At 35.8% G+C, this 22,018-nt stretch overlaps 2 long non-coding RNA genes across 2 annotated transcripts in view; one reads left to right on the top strand and one right to left on the bottom strand.

The window, feature by feature from the left end:
* LOC111772361 (uncharacterized) overlaps window positions 1-22,018 on the top strand; it is a 137,979-nt gene that overhangs the window by 83,789 nt on the left and 32,172 nt on the right. The window lies entirely within an intron of this gene.
* LOC138923949 (uncharacterized) lies at window positions 12,700-20,559 on the bottom strand. Its single transcript, XR_011438328.1, has 3 exons — window positions 20,460-20,559; window positions 13,782-13,835; window positions 12,700-12,975 (listed from the first exon to the last, which is right to left on the bottom strand). It is a non-coding gene; the product is annotated as an uncharacterized lncRNA (long non-coding RNA).

Here is a 22,018-nt window from a genome sequence, read left to right as displayed (position 1 = left end):
TAAATTGAACTCATAATTTGTAATACTTAAAACTATAAAACATCACTTAAAGATATTAAATGAGATCTAAATAAATGGAGGAATATTATTATGTTCATATGATATAACTTCAGTATTAAAATTCAACATCCCCTCAAATTGATTTATTGATTCAATGCAGTTCCTAAACAATCCCAGCTGGTGTGTGTGTGTCTGTATGTAAATTGATGAGCTGCTTCTTAAAAATATATAAAAATGCAAATAACCTACAGTAGGAAGAGAAATATCGAAGAACAAAACATAAAGACTTCATCTCCCCTATATTACCACTTACGATAAAGTTTAAGATAGTGTGATATTGGTGGAAAAACTAGACAAAGAGACCAATGAAATAGAATAAAAAATCCAGAAATAGACGCACAATTGTTTGATTATTTGATTTAAGATAGACTTTACTGTTTGCAAGTAGGAGGAAGGATAGTTTTGTCAATAAATGATGCTAGGGCAGTTGAGTATCTAGACGGACGAAAAATAAAACGTGAACCTTAGCTTTAAGCATGTAAAATAATTAAGAGAAATCACTGACCCCAAACAATCAAACGTCTAAAAGAAAGCATAAGAAAATTTCCTCATGAAGTTGAGAGAGACTATAACTTTTAAAGAGAATATAAAAAATAAAACTAATAAAAAATTTTTAAAAGTATAAATTGCACTGGATTAAAGTTACAACTTTTGTTCAAGAAAATATCAAAAAAGAAGAAAAATACAAGTCATAGACTGAAAGAAGTTATTCACAATGAATATCTAACAAAAAGACTCATGTAAACTATATAAAGGACTCCAACAAATAAAGTTGTAAAATACAGATAACCAAATTAAAGACATAAAAAATCTGGAAAAGGTCTTGAATAGCCACTTCACAAAGGGAGAATCAAAATGTTGAATGAATAAATGAAAGAGGCTCACCATCATTAGTTTTCAGAGACATGCAAATTAAACAGATTGAAATACCATGATCCACAACTAGAATAACTAAAGTAAAACCACTGACCATACCAAGTGCTGTGGGAATGTAGAGCTACTGGAAATCTCTTACACTGCTGATGGAAGGTTAAATTGGAAAATATTTTTCAGTACCTAGAATAGTGCTACTTAGATACATGTATACAGTATAGCTACATATATGTACACCCTATGACCTTAAAAGTCAACTTATGGATATGTAGCTATAACAAATAAGGGTTTATGTCCACCAAAAAATATGTGAAGGATGTTTATTTGCATCCTTAGTTGTTATAAATCCATACTGGAAACTGGAAACTGATATATAAATAATGGTATATGGATTCAATGAAATTCAATGAACAAACAAAAAAATACTGGGATTATGTAGCAACTTTCTGTTTAAGCATCATATCTATGTAGTATCTATCCATCTACCCATCCATTTACTGATTTAAATGTATATATCTGTAACAAATGTATTTATTTACTTATTTGAAAGGAGTATTATTCTTAACATGAGCTATTAACTAGAAGACCAAGGAGGGAGAAGAAAAAATTTCCCCTTAGATAATGTATTGGCAGTAAGAAAATTTACAAGAGAAAGAGCAGTCTAGGTTAGAACCCTCAAACCATTCCAAACGACTTCTGGTAGAATTTAGAATCCCATACCCAATTGCCAACAGCTACTTTGAGAAAAATAAATAGATATTTGAGAGAAACTTGATATTGAGACAAAAAAAACTTTTGGAGAATTATTGATTTTTTTCACCTAATTTCAATTATTGATATTAATTAATGAGTGAAACTCCTGTCAGAAAATAAACTGCAATCATTAGCTCTAAATGTTCTCTTTTTCTAAGTATATTAATAGTTTTAGGTCTGAGGTTATGTATAAATATAAAATTTTTACAATATTTCACCCAGTAAAAATATTCGAAGTTTTCTAGTATTAAATTATATATTATAGGAGAAGTGAAGGTTAAATTTCTAATTAAAATACTTGTACCAAACACAGCTATCCTTCTTATTTGTGGAACATTGTCAGAAAATAAAGATATTTCCTCAATATGCTTATTTATGATGAAGAGGATGTGTAACTAAAGTGTAAAAACACTGTGGCCTTCCTCACTAATTTTAATGATTACTCCCAAATAATGGTGATACTGTAGTAGAAAGGCTAAATAGACTAGGAGTCTGAAATCTCGTCACTGGCAATGCTATTTGGGGGTATAAGCACATCTCCAGCTATTTGTGATAAATCAGAGAATTCTAGGATGCGTGGCTGAAGGGATCTTAACCCTTACCTTCTAACCTCTCATTTTACAAATGAGGAAATAAACCTAGAAATGTGACATATATTTCAAAAGTTACCCTGTTTTCCAGTACAGTACAGTAGTGGAGACCTAAAATCGTGGGTCTTTTGGAATATTCACAGTTGATATACAAGACCCAAATCCTTTATAAGCACATCTCAGAGCCAGTTAGCTTTTCCTTCTAAAGAAATCAAGCAAAGCCATTTACAAAAAACAAAGCAATTTCACCTAGCAAAAATATCTGGGAAAGGTAGTTTTTTTTTCTTTTTCAAGATCCGAATGCTAAATTATATTACGGTATTGGTCTTGCTATCTATGATAATAATCAAGGTAGATTTACCCCTTCAGGTTAGAGTTTTGAACAATGTCGTAGAACTGATTTTCTAAATTAGGGGCAATTTCTCTGTTCTTCTATAGATGTATCAAATGTGCCACTGCCTTAGTTAGGACAGGTCACAGAAGCCTGATAAGAATAATAACTGTGGGAGCAGCTTTTGGGCAGTAAGGATGCACAGGATTGACCAACCTGGTTTTTTACCTGGCCACAGATATGTTCCCTCTAGAGACAGTCTTATATGCAATGAGCACAGCCATTTCCAACCACATATAAGGTGAACAATGAAGGTTAGAACTTGGAAAATTAACAAATGGAGCCACATCAAACTAAAAAGCTTTTGCACAGTGAAGGAAACCACCACCAACAAAAAGGCAACCTAATGAATAGGAGAAGATATTTGCAAATGATATATCTGATAAAGGATTAATGTCCAAATATATAAAGAACATATACAACTCAATATAAAAAAATCCAATTCAATTAAAAACTATGCAGAGGATCTGAATAGACATTTTTCCAAAGAAGATATGCAGATGGGCATCAGACATATGAAAAGATGTCCATCATTGTTAATCTTTAGGGAAATGCAAATCCAAAGCACAATATGAGATATCACCTCACACCCGTCAGAATGGCTGTCATCAAAAAGACAACAAATAACCAGTGTTAGTGAGGATGTGGAGGAAAGGGAACACTTGTGCACTGTTGGGAGGAATGTAAAGTGGTGCAGCCACCATGGAAAACAGTAGGGAGGCTCCTCAAAAAATTAGAAATAGAGCTATCATACAATCCAGCTATTCCACATGTGAGTATTTAGCTGAAGAAAACAAAAACACTAATTGAAAAAGATATATGCACTGTTATGTTCATGGCAGCATTATTCACAATAGTCAAAATAAGGAAGCAACTTAAGTGTCCACCAATAGATGAATGGATAAAGAAGATGTGGTGTATATATACATATGCAAATATATGTGAATATACAAATATACAAATACACAATGCAATATTACTCAGCCATAAACAAGAATGAAATTTTGCCATTTTCAACAACATGGATGGATGTAGAGGGTATTATACTAAGTGAAATAAGTTAGACAGAGGAAGACAAATACCATATGATTTCACTCATGTGGAATCTAAAGAACAAAACAAGTGAACAAACGAAACTAAACAGCAGCAGACTCATAGATATAGGGAACGAACTGCTGGTTACCGGAGGGGATGGGGTAGGGGGCTGGGCGAAATAGGTGAAGGGGATGAAGTGGTACAAACTTCTAGTTACAAAACAAGTCATGGGGATACAATGTGCAGCATAGGGAATATAGTCAATAATATTGTAATAACTTTGTATGGTGCCAGATGGCAACTGGACTTATCATGGCGATCATTTCATAATGTATATAAATGAAATGTTGTACACCTGAAAGTAACATAACATTGTATGTCAATTATATTCAATAAAAATAAAAATTTAGAGGTTGGAATACAGTTTTGGAGACACATTTTGTTGTACTTATGATTATAGTTATTAATATCATTTGTTGAGAATTTTTTATGTAACATAAAATGTACGTACATTTGTCTTCATCATCCCTTAAACTCTGAAATATAGTTTCATTTGTAGAGGTTGCAAGAAAGCATACAAGGAAATGATAATTGTATTCACTTTGGAGATTTCACTGTAATAAATTCTAAAGTTCCTTAATCTGATTTGTAATCTCAAAATATTTGGATTTTCTTGCAGTTTAGTAATTTTCATTAAGAAATATAAATGTATCTTACGCTATCACATTCTCTTTCTGAAGGCAGATAGATGCACACAAGAAGCCTAATTAAACTTCAGAGTTGCTTGGTACACTTTTTTTAGTGTGAGAAAGGGACACCCTCTTATGAAATTCTTTTTCTGTATATCCTGGAGTTAGCTAAGTCTTAAATAAACTCCCTCCTTAAATACTGAAAACAATCTTATGAGGAAGTTATTACTATCCTTAGTTTGCAAATGAGGAATAGATATTTGTAATCCAAATACCTAACTGGGAACCTGACAGCTAGTGGGGACTGAACCACAATTCCTACCCAGGGCATCTGACCACAAAGCCCAAGGTGTTCATCAGTATTTGGCACTGGAGTATCACAACAGATCTGAAAACAAAACAAACATATTTTACCCAATATCACTGCATCATGCATCAAACTGAGACAGGCCTGCAGTGCTTAGGGTCTACCATCCAATGCTTCATTGTCCCCACCAGAACATGATTTTCAGGAATACTTCTATCTCTGAGACTCTCCACTTGCTGTGCCTTCTGGGCTGGCCACACCCTTATGATGCACATGGGTTTCTTTATATTTATTAAAATCATCTGTCAATTTTCACTCCTGTGTTGCTGAGCTGGGAACTATTCTGTCCCTTGTGAGGAACATCTTTCTGCTTTAATCCACACAGTTCACTTGTTGTTCGAAATCTCATAGGTCAAGCTTGTTGCTCAATTCGTGGCCCCCTGATGTAGTAACCATTAACTGCCATGGGACTCTGAGCTTCAGCTAGTTTGAGAGCAGAGGTACAAGCCCCAGTCAGATGAATCCAAAGGTCAGCATTGTTTTTCTTTATATCTGGAGCTCCCTTCCATTGAGTGTCTAATTAATAAAGTGATTAAGCTTTATTTTCTGGTTCATCTTGACCACTATAATTTTAAGAATATGGTCTCCACCATATAAATCTAATATTCAATCCATCCTGCATACGTGACAAGGCACTATCATATATGTGATATCATTTATTCTCCTAACAATTTTGGAGAGAAGTATTACCATCTCAGTCTGTAGATGGTGAATGGAAGCTCAGATAAGACCTGAGAGGGGACAAGCTGCCTTCTTCATGAGCAGGATAGCCTTGGGGGTAAATTTGAGTCTTTTTGCATTTGCCACCCCTTCTAGACAATGGGAATAGTATTGTCATATGGAGTTATTGGCAGAATTTAGTGAAATATCATGTGTATAACGTGCCTAACATATTACATTAAAACAGAACTTGGCACATAGGTTATGCTGAATATAGGGTAACCTTGTTATCGTCATGATCAAATTAAGTCTGTTATCCTAATAAATGGCAGAGGAAGATGAAAACTCAGGTCTTATGGCTCCTAAACAAAATGCATTGTGCTATGCTCCTGCAGTCCTTTATAAAATGAAAGCTTCTGATATTATAGATATTTAAATTTTAGAGGCACTATAAAATGGTACTTTGAAAGTTGTATATTTTTAGGTTTCTCTATAATTAACAAGTCTTGTGATGCATCATTCAATCTGAATTATCCCACAATGAGAACATCTCGACTCCCCATAAGTGTTTTCATTAACTTTGTTAATGACCCTGCCCCTAAATGTCTACAGAGAATGCAGTCTTGATGAGCAGTGATTTCATCCTGGCTTAATAAAAATGATTCCAGAGGAGGCTGTTAGATTTTAAGGTCATGCAACGATTCCGTATATAACCTACTTTTTGTTTTATTAACTACAAGTATTTTTGAAAACATATCGTTCTCAACAGCACAAGCTATTAGTAACTGTGTGGCATTCCTTGAAATTATAATTCAGTGCAATGTGATGAGTCATTTGAATAATGAGGTTTTAAGCTGGTTGGTGTATAATCATGTATAACTGCTATCTTTATAAATATCTAGTGAATATTATTTATATTCAGTAATGCTCTACACATGGAAGGGTATTTGCTATTCTTTCCTTTGATGTTTCCCTAAGCATTATTTGGAAAATACCAAGACTTCATTAGCTTGAAAAATGATCTTTGCTTAGAGTGATTTAGTAAAAAAAAAGTTTCTTCATTTCTGCAAATGCTTTGGATAATAAACTTCATGTTCTTTGAGAACAAAGCTTTCAAAATATGGCCTGCTAAATAAGAGTTGGAGAGCAGTTGGAAAATATTTTCAAAGACTCATTTGAAGTCCACAGCATTCAAAATCAGACTTAATTAAATTGGATTTATCATTCAGAAAATGGAAGTAATTCTAGCATATTGCATTATTCAACACTTTATACCATGTACTGTTATTGCTGAACATATCAATTTTAGACTGCCGTGAAATTCATGGTGTATATATGTGTGCATTTTTCAAAAAAATAAACATTTATCAACTATTTTAACTAGTTAGGAAAATAATGCATTTGGAAATATTTCTCCTCTAGCACATAAGATTTTCATTTTCATTGTAGAGATCTTTTTTTAAGAGGAGCAATTGAAAATTTAATGTAGCAAGTATGACTAATCAAACACATAGCTTTTTTCCTTTTGGAAAAAGTGTGCCATTCATCTTTCCGAAGTGGGAAAGAAGCTATTACATTTCTAATGGATGACCTGTGTCTAAATCCAAGGTCAAGGAGTCCTGAAAAGGGGAACTGATAAGGAATTTTCCTCAAACCATTAATCCTGTGAAATACAAGGCAGGAAAAGCAAGGAGGAAGCAGAGGGGCAAGGTTTGTAGAGAATTGACCAATGGGGATTCTGCTGTTGTCCAGGCACAGAGATTTGGCCCTAGATGACAATGCAGGGATGGGGTGTTACATAGGGGACAGCTGCATAGCTGCTTGAGGAATATGGGGTTTTGTTGTCCACCCAAGTTATTTCCATCCCACCCACTCCTGAGCCCAAGTCTGAGCAAGAGAATCTCACCTTACCCCAACTGCATAATACAACAGAGAAGACCAAACCTGGCAGTGACATCATTCAACATGAAGGAAAAAGAGCTGAGCAGCACGATAAAGTGAGACACAATTAGGTCTCCAGGACTCCAGGGTAGGAGGATGGATGGAGTTCCCCACCCAACCCTCATAGATAGCATCTCCATACCCCCGAAAAAAGAAAGAAAATTGGGCTTCTTCCTCAATGTGATACTTGCTTTGATTTTGAAAAATAAAGATATATGGCATTTCTTAAATTTAAATGTCATTGAGCAATGCATATTGCCTATCTATTCTAAGGAATTCTGCAAATTGATAATGGAATTCTGCAGATTCTCCCACTCCCTCGATGCCCTCGTATTTACTTCATGCTTTCATTGGGGCTACAATAGGGAGACATTCACTGGAAAAAAAGAAAAGATAAAACAAGCAAAAAACAAAAACAATTTTCAACTGACAGTGCTGTATTTTCAAGGAATTGCAAAAGTAGCCCAAGTTATTGAAATAACTGTGCTATTTAATGTCTATAAGAGTTTTTAAAATAAATAACTATATAATTTTAATTTCTAAGATTCAATGTTATATTTATTATTGTTTCATAGTCTCATGTTTTCTTTGAGGTGTCTAGGCACACTTACATTAAGATATCTTTCCAATTGTGCTAGTTTAAATTTTCCTATTTGCTGAGTCTGAGGACTCGTGGAATTTATCTATATATATAATTCAGTCCTGGTGTTGACTTTCATGTTTGTCTGTAATCCGGCACCATTTCTCCTTGGAAACCCCACTCAGGCCCTGGGTTGTAAGGCCTCCCTGTGCTTGCTCATGTTTGCTTATCTGAACCCTAAAAAGAGATTTAAACAACAAATAAATAAACTTAAATAAACCACAAATTTCTATCAACAGTTTCTACCTGTATTGATGTCAGTCTGGTTTATCTATACCACTTGCTTAGTACAAACTTGTTCCATGCCCACAGATGGTGGTGGAATGTGATTCTCTCCTGCTGGAGACTCTCTCTTCAACTATAACTCCAGGCAGCAGTTCCCTTCTTGCCACAAGTCTAGATCAGTGAGATGAGTTTTTCCGGTTCCTTTTCATCCATGATCGAAGTGTTTATTCTCAGATTTAGACTGGGAATCCCAGTTCCCGGTGAGTGCCAAGGAAAGGACCTATCTCCCCAACGTCCATCCTACGCATCATCCGATTATGATGTTTGGCTTTAACAGCACAATTACTATACATCCCTGTACTTTTCTATCATCTGGAAATTCCCCGTTCTTACTTTCAACATTACTTAACATTCATCTGTTTAAATGCAACAGGACACCATCAGATGGTGGGGACTATTCCTCTGTCTTTTCAGCATAAATGACCAGAGGTTCTGTTGAGTATTTGTACGTCTATCTAAAGTGAATGGGCTTCAGAACTGTCTGCTCATCAATTGTCACTGCTTTTCAGGTTAGGGGTACAGTCGCCTCACAAATGAGTTAAGAAACTTTCTATCTGTTTTTGTTTTGTCAGTTCTGTGACAAATCATAGCTAAGAAATGATCTCTTCTTTGAATGTTTCCTTGGAAAATTCTATGAGCTTAACACACTTTTCCAGGGAGGAAATCTTTTGTTGATATCTGTATTTGTCTATAATTATGGTTCTATTCAAATTGTCTACTTCTTTTGGGGTAAAATTATATAACGATTCATTTTACTCAGATTTTCAAAATTGTTGGCATAATGTTGTATATATTTCATTATAATTTTTTTAAATGTCCTCCATAACTGTATTTTCCCCTTTATAATTTTTCATCAATAATTTCAGTTTTATTTTCCTTTTTGTGGCAATGATTGGTTCTTACTTAAAAGTGTATATTGTTTTCTTTGACTGTAATTTGTTTTAAAACTTACGTAATTTTAACATAAGCATTAAAAGCAAATACTAAACAATACCAAATAAGAGTATGAAGTAATAATATGAAAGCTTTCTCTATAATGTATATGCAAGTCTGTACTTACTTTTAATCTGTTAATTTATCTTTTCTTGAAGCACTATGTCAAAGCTACTCCTTCTCACTATTGATTTATCAATTTCTCAATTTTTTTCTGTTTCTTTTATATATGATTTGAGCTCTGACATTGGAAATATTAAAGATCATGATTATTATGTCATCTTGTAGGAATCAAATATTTTGCGAATATGAAATATATTTATTATTTCCTTTTAATGCTTTTAATCTTGAGTTATTTCTCTACATTAGTTTAGATATATTTACTCTTCCTGTTAGCATTTGGCTTTTGTATGTCTTTTCCATTCCGCTACTTTCAACTTTTTTGTGTGATTTACAGTACATCTCAAATATATAGAAAACAGAGTTTTCTTTTTATCAAAATCAGCGATTATCTTTTAAAAGTGGCAATTAATTTAGTCACACACCAGAGTTAACTTATCTTTCCTGATGTTTTATGTTTGGTCTTTTATGTTTTATGACCTCCATTTCCTCCTTGTCTCTGCTGTTTGAGTTTACTGGCAAGTACCAACCCCCTGCCCCAATATTATTTCAGAAATAATGCCTATTTTTCAATTTGACTAGCGTTTACCCTAAACATTAACATATATAACTAAAAATGTTTTATTATTTCTAGATGTAATCAGAACTTGTATTAGCCTTTAAAAACAGACAACCATATGAGGTTGTACAACCTGTCACTTGCCAGACTAAATCACATAGAACTGTCATTCCAGATTCCTACCTGACGTTTGTATGCTAGTATACATCAATTACTAGTTCTACACAGAGATGAGGATATATATTTATATTTAATATGCATTTTTACTCTAAAGGCCATGTCTTCAGGAGGATATATTATCGAGGTCATGTATACTTTATGTCACCCTCGTTCTACATGAACTAATCAGTAATACTTACAGTAATAATAATAACCTTAATTACTAATAGTCTTTGTTCCTGTATCTATTTGGCTACCCACTTCATCTACTGAGGTTTTCTTGTTTAGTTTTCTTTTTTTGAGGAAGACTAGCCCTGAGCTAACATCTGCCACCAATCCTCCTCTTTTTGCTGAGGAAGACTGGCCCTGAGCTAACACTGCCACCAATCCTCCTCCTTTTGCTGAGGAAGATTGGCTCTGAGCTAACATCCATGCCCATCTTCCTCTACTTTAAATGTAGGACACCTGCCACAGCATGGCTTGACAGTGGTGCATAGGTCAGTACCCAGGATCCCAACAGGCAAACCTTGGGCCACCAAAGTAGAATGTGTGAACTTAACCACTATGCCACAGGGCTGGCTCGAGGGGTTTTAAATTATCATCAAATGATTAAATTTGTAATGTGCAATTTTGATTTGATTTTTGTTCAAATGATTTACTTAAATATATAATATGAATTTTTTAAGATATAAATTTTAATCATACCAGAGTCTCCTTCTGATTCCTTCATCAAATCTGTTTCTTCAGGTGTTAGCTCTTCTCTGTATTGAGTTTGGAGTTTTTCTCATGGTGCTGACTTTACTAAAATACTGGGTGATGTATGGTAGTCCTCTCAACTTTGTATTTAAGAATCGCCATCTGACTTCCTGTTATGTTCACTTATCCTTTCCTCAGTATTTGTTACTGGTATGTGAAAAAGTTTATACTAATTTATTCTTTGCTGAGATGACAAGCTTTCTGTTCTTCTTGAAGAGTGAATAGCAACCTGCCTTTGTAGTCTTGTACATTTATAATCCATGTACCCGTTACTATACCATGCAGACAAAAGCCACTGTGAAGCACCAGCAAGCAAAGAGGCTAAGAGAGGAAAACTGATTTTCCTCATTCCAAAAATGTCTCAGATTTCTCTTGAGCATCTTTAACTCTCTGAGCTTGCTACTCTTTGACATCACTCCTAACATTGCAGGATTTTTTCTACATTTTTTTGGTCTGCAAATACATCTTTCCCATTGCTATTTTCTTGTTACATCTGATAGCTTCTACTTTCTACTTTCAGAAGTTTCCAGAAGCCACACAGTTAAAGCCACACAATTTTTAAAATACATGGAAAACATTCAAGAACGTGTGAACCTATTACTGATCTAGAAAATTAAAACCAAATGTGAAATTAGAAAAATCACAATACGACATTGACAAAAAAAAATCTCTTTTAGAACTGGATTAAAGATATGTTTATTAGTATGTTGCTCTCTGTAAATACTATGATCTGATATGGTTATTTTGAAAATAACATTAGGCAACTTTACAAAGGAACTCAGATTTCAACATCTTTGAAAGAGTTCCATTGAATGGAGTAAATATAATGTTATTTGCCCTTTTGAGGAGTATAAATGATGAAATAATGGACAATTAAAAATTATTTTGAAATAACCACCTATGAGGGATTTGGAAAAAAGAAACAATAAAAAATGGCAGAGTCCTTTCTTAAAAGGACAAGGTTATGTTGACATTGATTGCTTCAAATCAAAAAATTGTTATCCCTGGGTCAAGAATGTTCCTAGTATTTTGTTAGGAACAATTGATCTGTCAGAAAATGGAACATTTTTGACTTAATAATAATTATGTCTGGGCGTCTGGTTAGACCTTAGTTGTGAGGGAGATGTATCTGCAGTTGCAGAGTATTATCTCTGCCATGATGCCAGGATAGATTTGACAGATAGGTTCTGACAGGCTAGTATTTCTTTCCTCACTCAGAGCTCTGATTGCTTCTCTTTTGAAAAGATGAGCTCTTTTAAAGAAGGCAGATTTCAGATATAAAGGAGGCTATGAGACTATGAGATAGTCATTGTACTCCATAAATATCACCTGATTTGGGTGGTGGCTGACTTTTCATTAATTTAGTCACTCAGGCAGTCAGCAAATATATGTTGAGAATTTACAATGATGTAGACTTTATATTGGGCTCTGGATATTCATTTATTTTTATTATTTTTTTTTTAAAGATTCGCACCTGAGATAACAACTGTTGCCAATCTTCTTCTTTTTTTCTTTATTCTTCTCCCAAAAGGCCCCCAGCACATAGTTGTGTATTCTAGTTGTGAGTGCCTCTGGTTGTGCTATGTGGGACGGCACCTCAGCATGGCCTGATGAGCAGTGCCATGTCCGCACCCAGGATCCAAAATGGTGAAACCCTGGGCCACCGAAGAGGAGCACACAAATTGACCACTCAGCCACGAGGCTGGCCCCGTGCCCTGGATCTTTAAAAAGAAATTTAATAAACCACAAACTTCTGACAATTAGAGTGGACATTGGACATATAATTAAGTGCCTGTGATATAAATGTTAGTGGGGCTATGAAACAACCACCTTTCACAAGATAATGAATTGAGGCAAAATGCAGTCTCAGTTGCAGACCCGTGATGTGGACAGTCAATAAAGTATCTCAAGCCCAGGTCACAGAAGTAACCTTTTATAAGTCACTTTGAAATTCAGAGTATTTTCTCTGTGCATTGGTTAATCATCAGTTCTCTCTCCTTGCATCTCTTGCCCATAAGCACGGCCATGATGAAACAATGCATCTCCACAACATGCAGAAGGGACCGCCATTAAGTGAGTGAGAGGAGTAAACCTCAGTGTTCCTCTTGTGGGTCTTTCTCTCATGGACATGAGCCCTGCAAGTTCAGCAAAGGAAAATCTCCACCTAAATTAGAAACCAATCAAAGTTTTGGTTCTCATTTGTTTTATTTAGTCTGATTTGCTTCCATATATTTTTCAATAGAGAGTAAACATAAGGGCTGCCAAGATTATATGTCAAGCATAACAAAAATTGAAAAGATAAAAAAAATTCACCTTAAACTATTTACACCTCATTCATCCACACAACAACAAAGTAACACTAAACACTGGCTCTTCTGAAACATAGGAACTAGGTACTTATAATAAAATTTCTTAAAGATAATTTATAAATTTATGTTTTATAGAGAATATGGCTATATGTGTCCATTTCTATAATATCCATCCTACTGTGTCCCTCTCCACAAAATAATCCAGGATTAATCAGCCTTAAATTCACTCTGCCCAAGTACATCCAAATTTGACAGCGTATTCTAAATTAAGATCAACACATCTGCCTTCTCGGGTAGATGAAAAGTATCTATCATGTATTTACTTGTTCTCTTCCTTGAAATAATATTATTTTGGAATTATGGTCAGTTCTTTTCTATTCTAAACACAAAGACAAGCTGAATAAAGCATAACTAAATATACTAGTAGAATAGATAATTAAACCATGGTATGTTCCTAAAATGGAAAAGCAGCGTGCTGTGAAAATAAATGCATACAGCAACATAGATGAATCTCACAAATATATGTGGAGTGAAAGAGGCCAGACATAAAAGGAAAAAACTCCTAAATTTGTATGTTTCCCTTCACGGTAAGGTAACAAATAGGTACAACTAGTCTATACTTTTAGAAGTCAGGACAGGGGGCTCACCCGCAGGGACCGACCTGAAGGCTGAACCAAGGGAGATTTTGTGACTCGATAATCTCTGGTGTCTTTGCCTGGAAGATGAAGACATATGTGAACATTATTGGAAGAACATTGAGCTGTAAGCTTGTGCATTGTATTTCAACTGAATAATTCATTTAAAAAATGTTACCAGAAAGTAAAGATCAAGGAACTACAAAAAAATGACAGTAATAATAACTGTAGCCTTGTCAGCCAGGGTAGCTACTTCTGGCAATGAAGGGAAAACCTGCAGGGCTAATCTTCCCCAAATAAAACCCCAATTTAGAATTCCAAAACCAGCTAAAGTGTCATCTAAAGTGCTGTTTTGAATGCGTCATACAAATAATATGGCATTTTGTATACCTCTAAATATACTAAAAGAAACAGTAAGTACATCTAATAAGACCAAAGACAAGAACATGTACAAAAACAAAAAGATGGGCACATATCAAAAGAATGTGAGTGCCTACTCGAAGGAGTTCCCAATGCTCAGATCAAAACTAATTTGAACAACAAAATAAATGCAACATTGTAAAATTATAACCCCCCCACAAAACAAATAATTATGAACCTATGGTGATATTAATGATAGAATATATAAATAAATGGAGGAGAAGGAGAAAATATTCCTTACAGAACATTCCACAAAATATATGGAAATACCCTTCCCCATTCTAGGAGGTGGGCTTAATCCTTTCTCTGACCTCTGCATTTGGTGACTTGCTTCCAAAAAGTAGAGTGTGGGAATGGAAATAATAAATTCACTATAGAGAAACTGGCAGACACCACCTTAACCAAGTGATCAAGTTAACATCATCTGTAATAAGTCATATTGTTATCAGGTACCTTCTTATATTAGACAACTCACTTTGTAGTACTCTTTCTCATAACCTATAACCACAGTCCAATCATGAAAAACATCAGACAAATCCAAGTTGAGGGACAATCTACAAAATACCAGGGTAGCATTTTTCAAGCATCAGTGACTAAAAGCAAGATTGAGAAACTGTCACAGAGAAAGAAATGAGTCTTGATGACAAATGCCATGTGATATCTTGGATTGGATCATGGAACAGAAAAGGGACACTAGTGGAAAATGGGTCAAATATGAATGGAGTCTGGATTTTGTATCATAGCAATGTACCCATAGCCAGCTCTGGTGGTCTAGTGGTTAAGACTTGGCACTCTTACCATTTCAGGTGGTGTTCATTTCCCGATCAGAGAACCACACCACCCATCTGTAGGTTGTCATACTGTGGGGGCTGCATGTTGCTGTGATGATGAAAGCTATGTCACTGAGATTTCAAATACCAGCAGGGTCAACCATGGTGGACAGGTTTCAGCAAAGCGTCCAGACTAAGACAGACTAGGAAGAAGGACCTGCCCACCCACTTTCAAGAAAACTGGCCATGAAATCCCCATGAATATCAGTAGAGCATTGTCTGATATAGTGCCATAAAGTGAGAGAATGGCACAAAAAGACTGGGCAGGGTTCTGCTCTGCTGTACAGACAGTCACTAAGAGACGGAATTGACTTCATGGCACTAACAACAACAAATGTACCCATATTGCTTTCTTAGTTTTGAAATATGTACCCTGGTACTCTAAGAACTTAATATTATGGGCACCTGGGTGAAGGGATTTCAGGGACTCTGAGCACGGCATGTAATATCCTCCATGCACAGGACATATAATAATATCTACAAGCTATCCAAAATACAAAAGCTTATTTAAAAAGTTAAACAACATGATCTTCTTAAATACAAAAACAAACCTATTATTCAATATATTAAAGTCCCATTCAAGATAACATCCCTTATCAAACAAATAGCAAAAAGGAATATCTCAAACCAGAGTAAGACATTTTCTAAATACATACATCAAATAAGGAAAATTACACCAAATATTAAAGTATATTATGTACAAGAAAACCACTATCACAGCTTAGAAAATAAGAAACAGCTTAGAATAAGATATTTAGCATAAGATATCTGACAAATAATGTTATCTAGAACCTATTTGTGACAATGTGGATGGACATTGAGGGCATTATGCTAAGTGAAATAAGCCAGATAGAGAAAGATAAACACTACATGTTGTCACTTACATGTCAACTCTAAAAAAAAATCAAACTCATAAAAAGAGAGAGTAGAAAAGTTGTTGTCAGGGGCTAGCGGGGACAGAGGGGGAATAGGGAGAGGCTGGTAACAGGGTACAAACTTTCAGCTATAAGATTACCAAAGTCTGAGGATCTAATGTATAATGTGGTGACTAGTTTATAACACTGTATTGTATAACTGAAATTTGCTAAGTGAGAAAAATAAATATTCTCACAAAAAAAGATCAATACGTGAGGTGATGGATGTATTAATTAAAGAGATGGGAGGAATCCTTCCACAATGGAATCATGCACCAAATTATCATGATGTACACTTTAAATATCCTACAATGTTATTTGTCAGTTAAACCTCAATAAAGTGGAAAAAATAAAGATAATAATTAAAAAATACTGAAAGTGTGATATACACACAAGATTTGGAATAGTTAGTAAAGAAAACAATTTCATTAATAATTTTATATCAGTTACATGTTGAAATGATAACATTTTAGATATATTGAGTTAAATAAAATACATCATCAAGGGGCTGGCCCTGCGCTGTAGTGGTTAAGATCGCACTCTGCTTAGGTGGCCTGGGGTTCGCAGGATTGGATTTCAGGTGCAGACCTAGCACCACTTGTCAAGCAACACTGTGGCAGCATCCACATAAAATAGAGGAAGACTGGCACAGATGTTAGCTCAGCAACAATCTTCCCCAAGCAAAAGAGGAAGACTGACAACAGATGTTAGCTCAGGGCCAATCTTCCTCATGTGCTCCCCCCAAAATTATTAAAATTCTTACAAAGCCATAAGGTAAGCACTCAAATTAAAAGAAAGATAAACAAAATATATCAAAAGGATATTAATAGAAAAACTAAAATGTGGCTAGATCTGCAAAGAGATATTCTTACTATTAATTGTTGAACTATGAAATAAATAGTATTATTTTACCTTATTATAATGGCAAAAAAATTAAGAACCAACAAGTATGGCAAGGATGAGAGAGAATGGCAATATTTGTGCAAGTTTAATGAGAATTTAAATTGGGTGGAATTCCTTTTGCAAGCAAACAGTCTGTACCTACCCCCTGAACACAATGGATGACATATTCTGGGAGTGGGCACCAGCCTCATCTGAGCATTTGTGCTAGAGGATCACTTATCTCAGGGCAAGTGGAGACAGAAGCACATATATTTTATTAGTGTTTTGACAAATTAAAAACAACCTAAATCGTGATGAAGGGGAAGTGAAAAAACTAAATTGCTCTTGGTATACCCTTAACAGAGCTCTATACATCAGTTCCAAAGATTGAACTCCATTGCATATATCATTTGGATAGATTGTATAAACATGATATTAGGGCAAAAGAAAAAAGTTACAGAACAATAAGTATAATATGATATAATGTAAATATTAAAAACACATCCAATAATAATAGGTACTTTATTGATACACTAAGTGGCAAAAGTAAATATATCTTCAAAAAATCTGAATTAAATGTATAAAATGATACTTGTTAATATCTGTGAACAGCCTTTTTTATGTTAACTGTTGAAGTCTTCTGAATTTTGAAAACCTTTTTAAAATTTAATACAATAAACATACTTTTCTGCCATCTGATTAACTCTGCTTTTCTCTTCTCTACACACTTTCCCTTTTTGTAAATACAGTATGCAACTCAAACAAAGTACAGAAAGATATATTTCGAACAGACAATATTGTCTTGAACGTGCACAAAACAGAAATGGATTACTTCAAATATTTTATTTTTTCACATTAAATAAACACAAAGAATTTCTACAAATAAATTTTACAAAAATATTTTAAATACAAACAGTTTTACTACTTGTTTTGTTTTTAAGGAAAAGATTATATTCAAAGGATATATTTTTGAATCTTAAGCTGTGCATTATTTACTGTAAGTCATTCTTAAAGGTACATTTTTCTCTCCGTTACGGATCACTTACAGTTGTTATAAAAGAAACCCAAATATAACCTTTTTTCTCTTTCAGTGTCTGAAATCAGACCTTGGTTTGTAGAATTATTTGCTATGCTGTGGCTTATTTTGAGAATCTACGTTGATTCTTCCACATTTTACTGACCTGAGTTGATGGTATCCTTCCTAATCATATCACTTTTTTTTTCCCCTTGGTGTCCTGCCAGCAGGTGATGGACTGTGTTCATTGCCAGGGTCAAGTTGTTGTCCACAGGAAAAAATAATTCATAACATTTGCAACAATCACATCAAGTCCAATATCATCAATTAACATTACTGCTTAAAGCACATAGCACAGCTTTGTTTGCACAAATGGCAGCTCTGGATAAGGGACTCAAAATGACCACAATGTCCAGAGCATCAACAAATGAGGTAATATAAAAACGGGTGGGTTATGTTAAAGGTGGTCATGGTGGTCATGGGAACATTCAATTTCTGGAATTAAAGGAAAAAAGTTCATTGTATGGAGTTTAGATTTCCCACAAAACAGGACATATTATGTTTGTCATTTTTTCTTAAAAATGAAATTCTTACATGCTATAGACAGCAAATAGGCTGTTTCCACCAGCCCTGACAGCTTTTTAGTTAGCATTGCTGATGGCGGTAACTGGTGGAACAGAAGCAACAACAGAACTGGAGAACGTGACCTCACTTGGATCACGGTGTCTCTTGTGTCACTGGATGACCTTGGACAAACAATTGCGTCTCAGACCTAGCTCCTATCTCATCAACATAAAATTGTGGATGCTCGATGCATGATTGCTATTGCTCTTTTGAGATCCAATTGCATATGATTCTCCCACACTCCAATTTTTAATGGATGTAAATGAGAAGCAGAGAGTAATGAACTACTGATAAACATTTTTTCAGTTTTCATAACAATGGTCTTCAAACTCCTGTTCATTAGAACAGTAAGAAATACATTTTACGCTGGTGCCCAGCATAAACACACACAGTCATTCTCTCTCTCTCTCTCTCTCTCTATCTCTTCTATCTGTAGCTATCATGAAACAAAGGTTTCACAAACAATCTTACTTTTTGTGACAAATCCTATGTTATATTCCAGTTTATTTTCATTAAAGAAAATATTTTTTCAACCAGCTAAACCGATATCATTAGCCTCTAATTTGCAGCAAACTCTGAAGAACATTCTACTAAAGATTAAGATTCAAGCCTATTTGCATGGATACAAGTTCTTTTGCCACATGAACCCTCCCTCCCTCCCTTTTCAGCTTTATCTGCAGAATTTCTTTCACACCACCTCAGTCTCTAGCAACATGCATACACATCCAAACACTCAGATACACACACACATACATTTGCATGCAAACACACACGATGCTATTTAACTATTTTTGCATGGGGATTTTGTTCTACCTGGAATTCCCTTTCTTCTCTAGCAAACTTTCATGAATGAATATTTCTTAAAGTTTTACTTGTCAGTACATAAAAGTAGAAGTGTTGGGATTAAGCAAAGAAAGCTGGTTATAATCTACTTAGAAAAATCTAGCTATTTTGATTTTTTCCTTTGGGGTGAAAAAGATATTAGAGTGCTCCTAAGGTTTAGTGATTATGTTTAACTCAAAATAATTAATGACAGTACTTTATATTGCCAATTTACATCTTTTCAGAAGATTATTTCCATTCATTAAAAGAATTTACCTATGTAAGATTATGTCACTGAACTATCCTCCTATAAAAAGACTTAGGAAAACATAAGCCAGTGAATAATCTTGACCCCTACTTACTATCAGATGCTACAGCCTCAGGGAAAGAGTCCATTAAGAAACTGGTCTGTTTTATCAGGCAGAGAGTGGAGAGCACTTGTGAATACTCTGTGTATAGGACGTAGACTGATAGTTGTCACTGGCTATTGACTACCCACACACAACGATGCCCTGAGAGCCAATTCTAATCCATGCTCCTGGAGAAGCGTCAATTCTGAACCCAAAGGAGTGTTAAGCATGGAAACATGGCAGCTTTTAGGCATGGAGGAATTATAGGACTAGGGGATCATTGTCATTCCCATCCTTTCCATTGTGTCCCTTTGTCCAGTGTAGATGTTATTAAAGAGAACTTACTTCGGTTAAGAAGAATCGAAACAGACTATATAAAATTTTGAAGTTAGCCAATAAAGGTAATTCTATAAGACTTTACTCAAAATGCCTAATTCACATATCACCATCTCTGGGAAATGTTCCAAGACCCTGTAGAGAGAAGTATTCAGACCTTTCCCTGTGCTACTTCTGTATCTCACACATGTTTCTAATGCCCTATTCACACACTGGACCATAATTTAGAGAAAAATGGAGGTGTAGTAATTGGGATGGCCAACTTGAGACAGACTTCCTTATATTAATGACATAATACATTATAATAAACAATATGCATAGAAATAGTATGTATTTGGGATTTCTGGGAAGACAGTGGCATAGGAGGACTCCGATCTCACCTCCTCCCACGAAGACAACAAATTCACAACTATCTGTGGAATAATTACCCCCGAGAGAGAAGTAGAATCTGGATAAAAAGAACCCCCACAACAAGAGGCAATACCGACAGAGGTGGAAGAGGCAAAAATACCTTTCTGCTGTGGAAAAAAACACATTCTAGCCATGGCACTTCATGGCCAGGAGCAATCTTTAGGTACAAAGCTTTTCCTGGAGGAGGAGGTTACCTGAGCAGGAGAGCTATGCCACAATAAGCAGCCTTTGAATTCAGTACAACCTAGATAAGTGTCATAATACCTGACTTTGCTGGCTATTAAGACCAACAGGGAATAGCCCCAGAAAATCTATCAAACATAAGAGAAAGAAAAGCCTACTCTCAAAGGGCCCATGCACAGATGCAGTCATTCCCAAAGCCAATACAAAGTCACCCGTAAGAAAGGTGCATAGTCCTTTAATAAAAGAGGCTCACTTGGTAAGTTCTGTGAACATAGAGAGGCAGAAGGTGACTGGGCTCACCTCCCCAGGGACTGAGACACCCGTGGCAACCATTATTGTGACCTAGTACAGGCATACTCACACAGATGATGGCAGACACCACTATATTTCTTCCTCTGGCCTGTAAGCACAGGGATTGGCCCTGCCCACTAGGGAACAGATTTAATCCAGCTGAGCCAAGACAGGCAGCTGGCCCCAAGGACTGACGCCACTCACCAGCAAGTCCACAGGCAACTTCTGGGCCTGCTAGGTGGACCGTGTTGGATCTCAGCAGTGGGGCGGGTGGGTGTGCTTCGGTGGGGAAGGGCATGCACACAGGGCAGAACTGTATTGGTAGAGTTTATGGGCCCATGGGCAATGGGGCTTGTTGGCTACAGCAGACTTGTGCCACTGGTCATCTCAAACAGCCATGCCACATAGGGAGTCCGCCCCACCTTCCAACTCCTGAAATAATTGTGTACTGCCACACCTGGGGCTGGCTCCACCCAGCTGCACTCATAAGAGAGCTGAAAACAGCCACAATTATGAACCCCTAAGCCTAGCAACCAGCCATGCTGGGGGCTGACTCACTTAACAGCAGAACAGCAGCATATGTGTGCTATTAGACCTTGCAGCCAGCTGTACTAGGGTTTGTACCACCCAATAAAGTGACTAAAGTGACTATAGCAGACACATGCAGCTGAGCGTTAAGACCAGCAGGCATGAGGGCTCCCCCAGCCTACCCATGCACCTGCAGCAAGATCAACCCCACTACAACATAAGCGCACGCAAAGCCCACACAGCAGACACTCCTGGAACATTTGGAAGTACTGATGAGAGGGAAGCACATTGCTGGGCCCCATAAGGCATCTCTTACATAAAGCCACATCTCCAAGATCAGGAGATGTAGCTGATCTCCCTAATTCACAGATATAAGCATAGAAACATAGGCAAAATGAAGAGACAAAGGAAAATGTTCCAAATAAGGGAACACGACAAATCCTGAGAAAAAGAACTAAAAGAAACAGAGATAAACAATCTATCAGATAAGGAATACAAACGAACAGTCATAAGGATGCCTACTGATCTTGGGAGATGAATAGATGAACACAGTGAGAACTTCAACAAAGAATTGGAAAATATAAAAAAGAACCAATCAGAAATGAAGAATACAGTACTGAAAATGAAAAATTCACTAGAGGGGCTCAACAGCAGAAC

Source organism: Equus caballus, chromosome 4, assembly GCF_041296265.1.
Source record: "Equus caballus isolate H_3958 breed thoroughbred chromosome 4, TB-T2T, whole genome shotgun sequence".
Lineage (NCBI taxonomy): Eukaryota > Metazoa > Chordata > Mammalia > Perissodactyla > Equidae > Equus > Equus caballus.
This window is presented reverse-complemented; position numbering and strand designations above follow the sequence as displayed.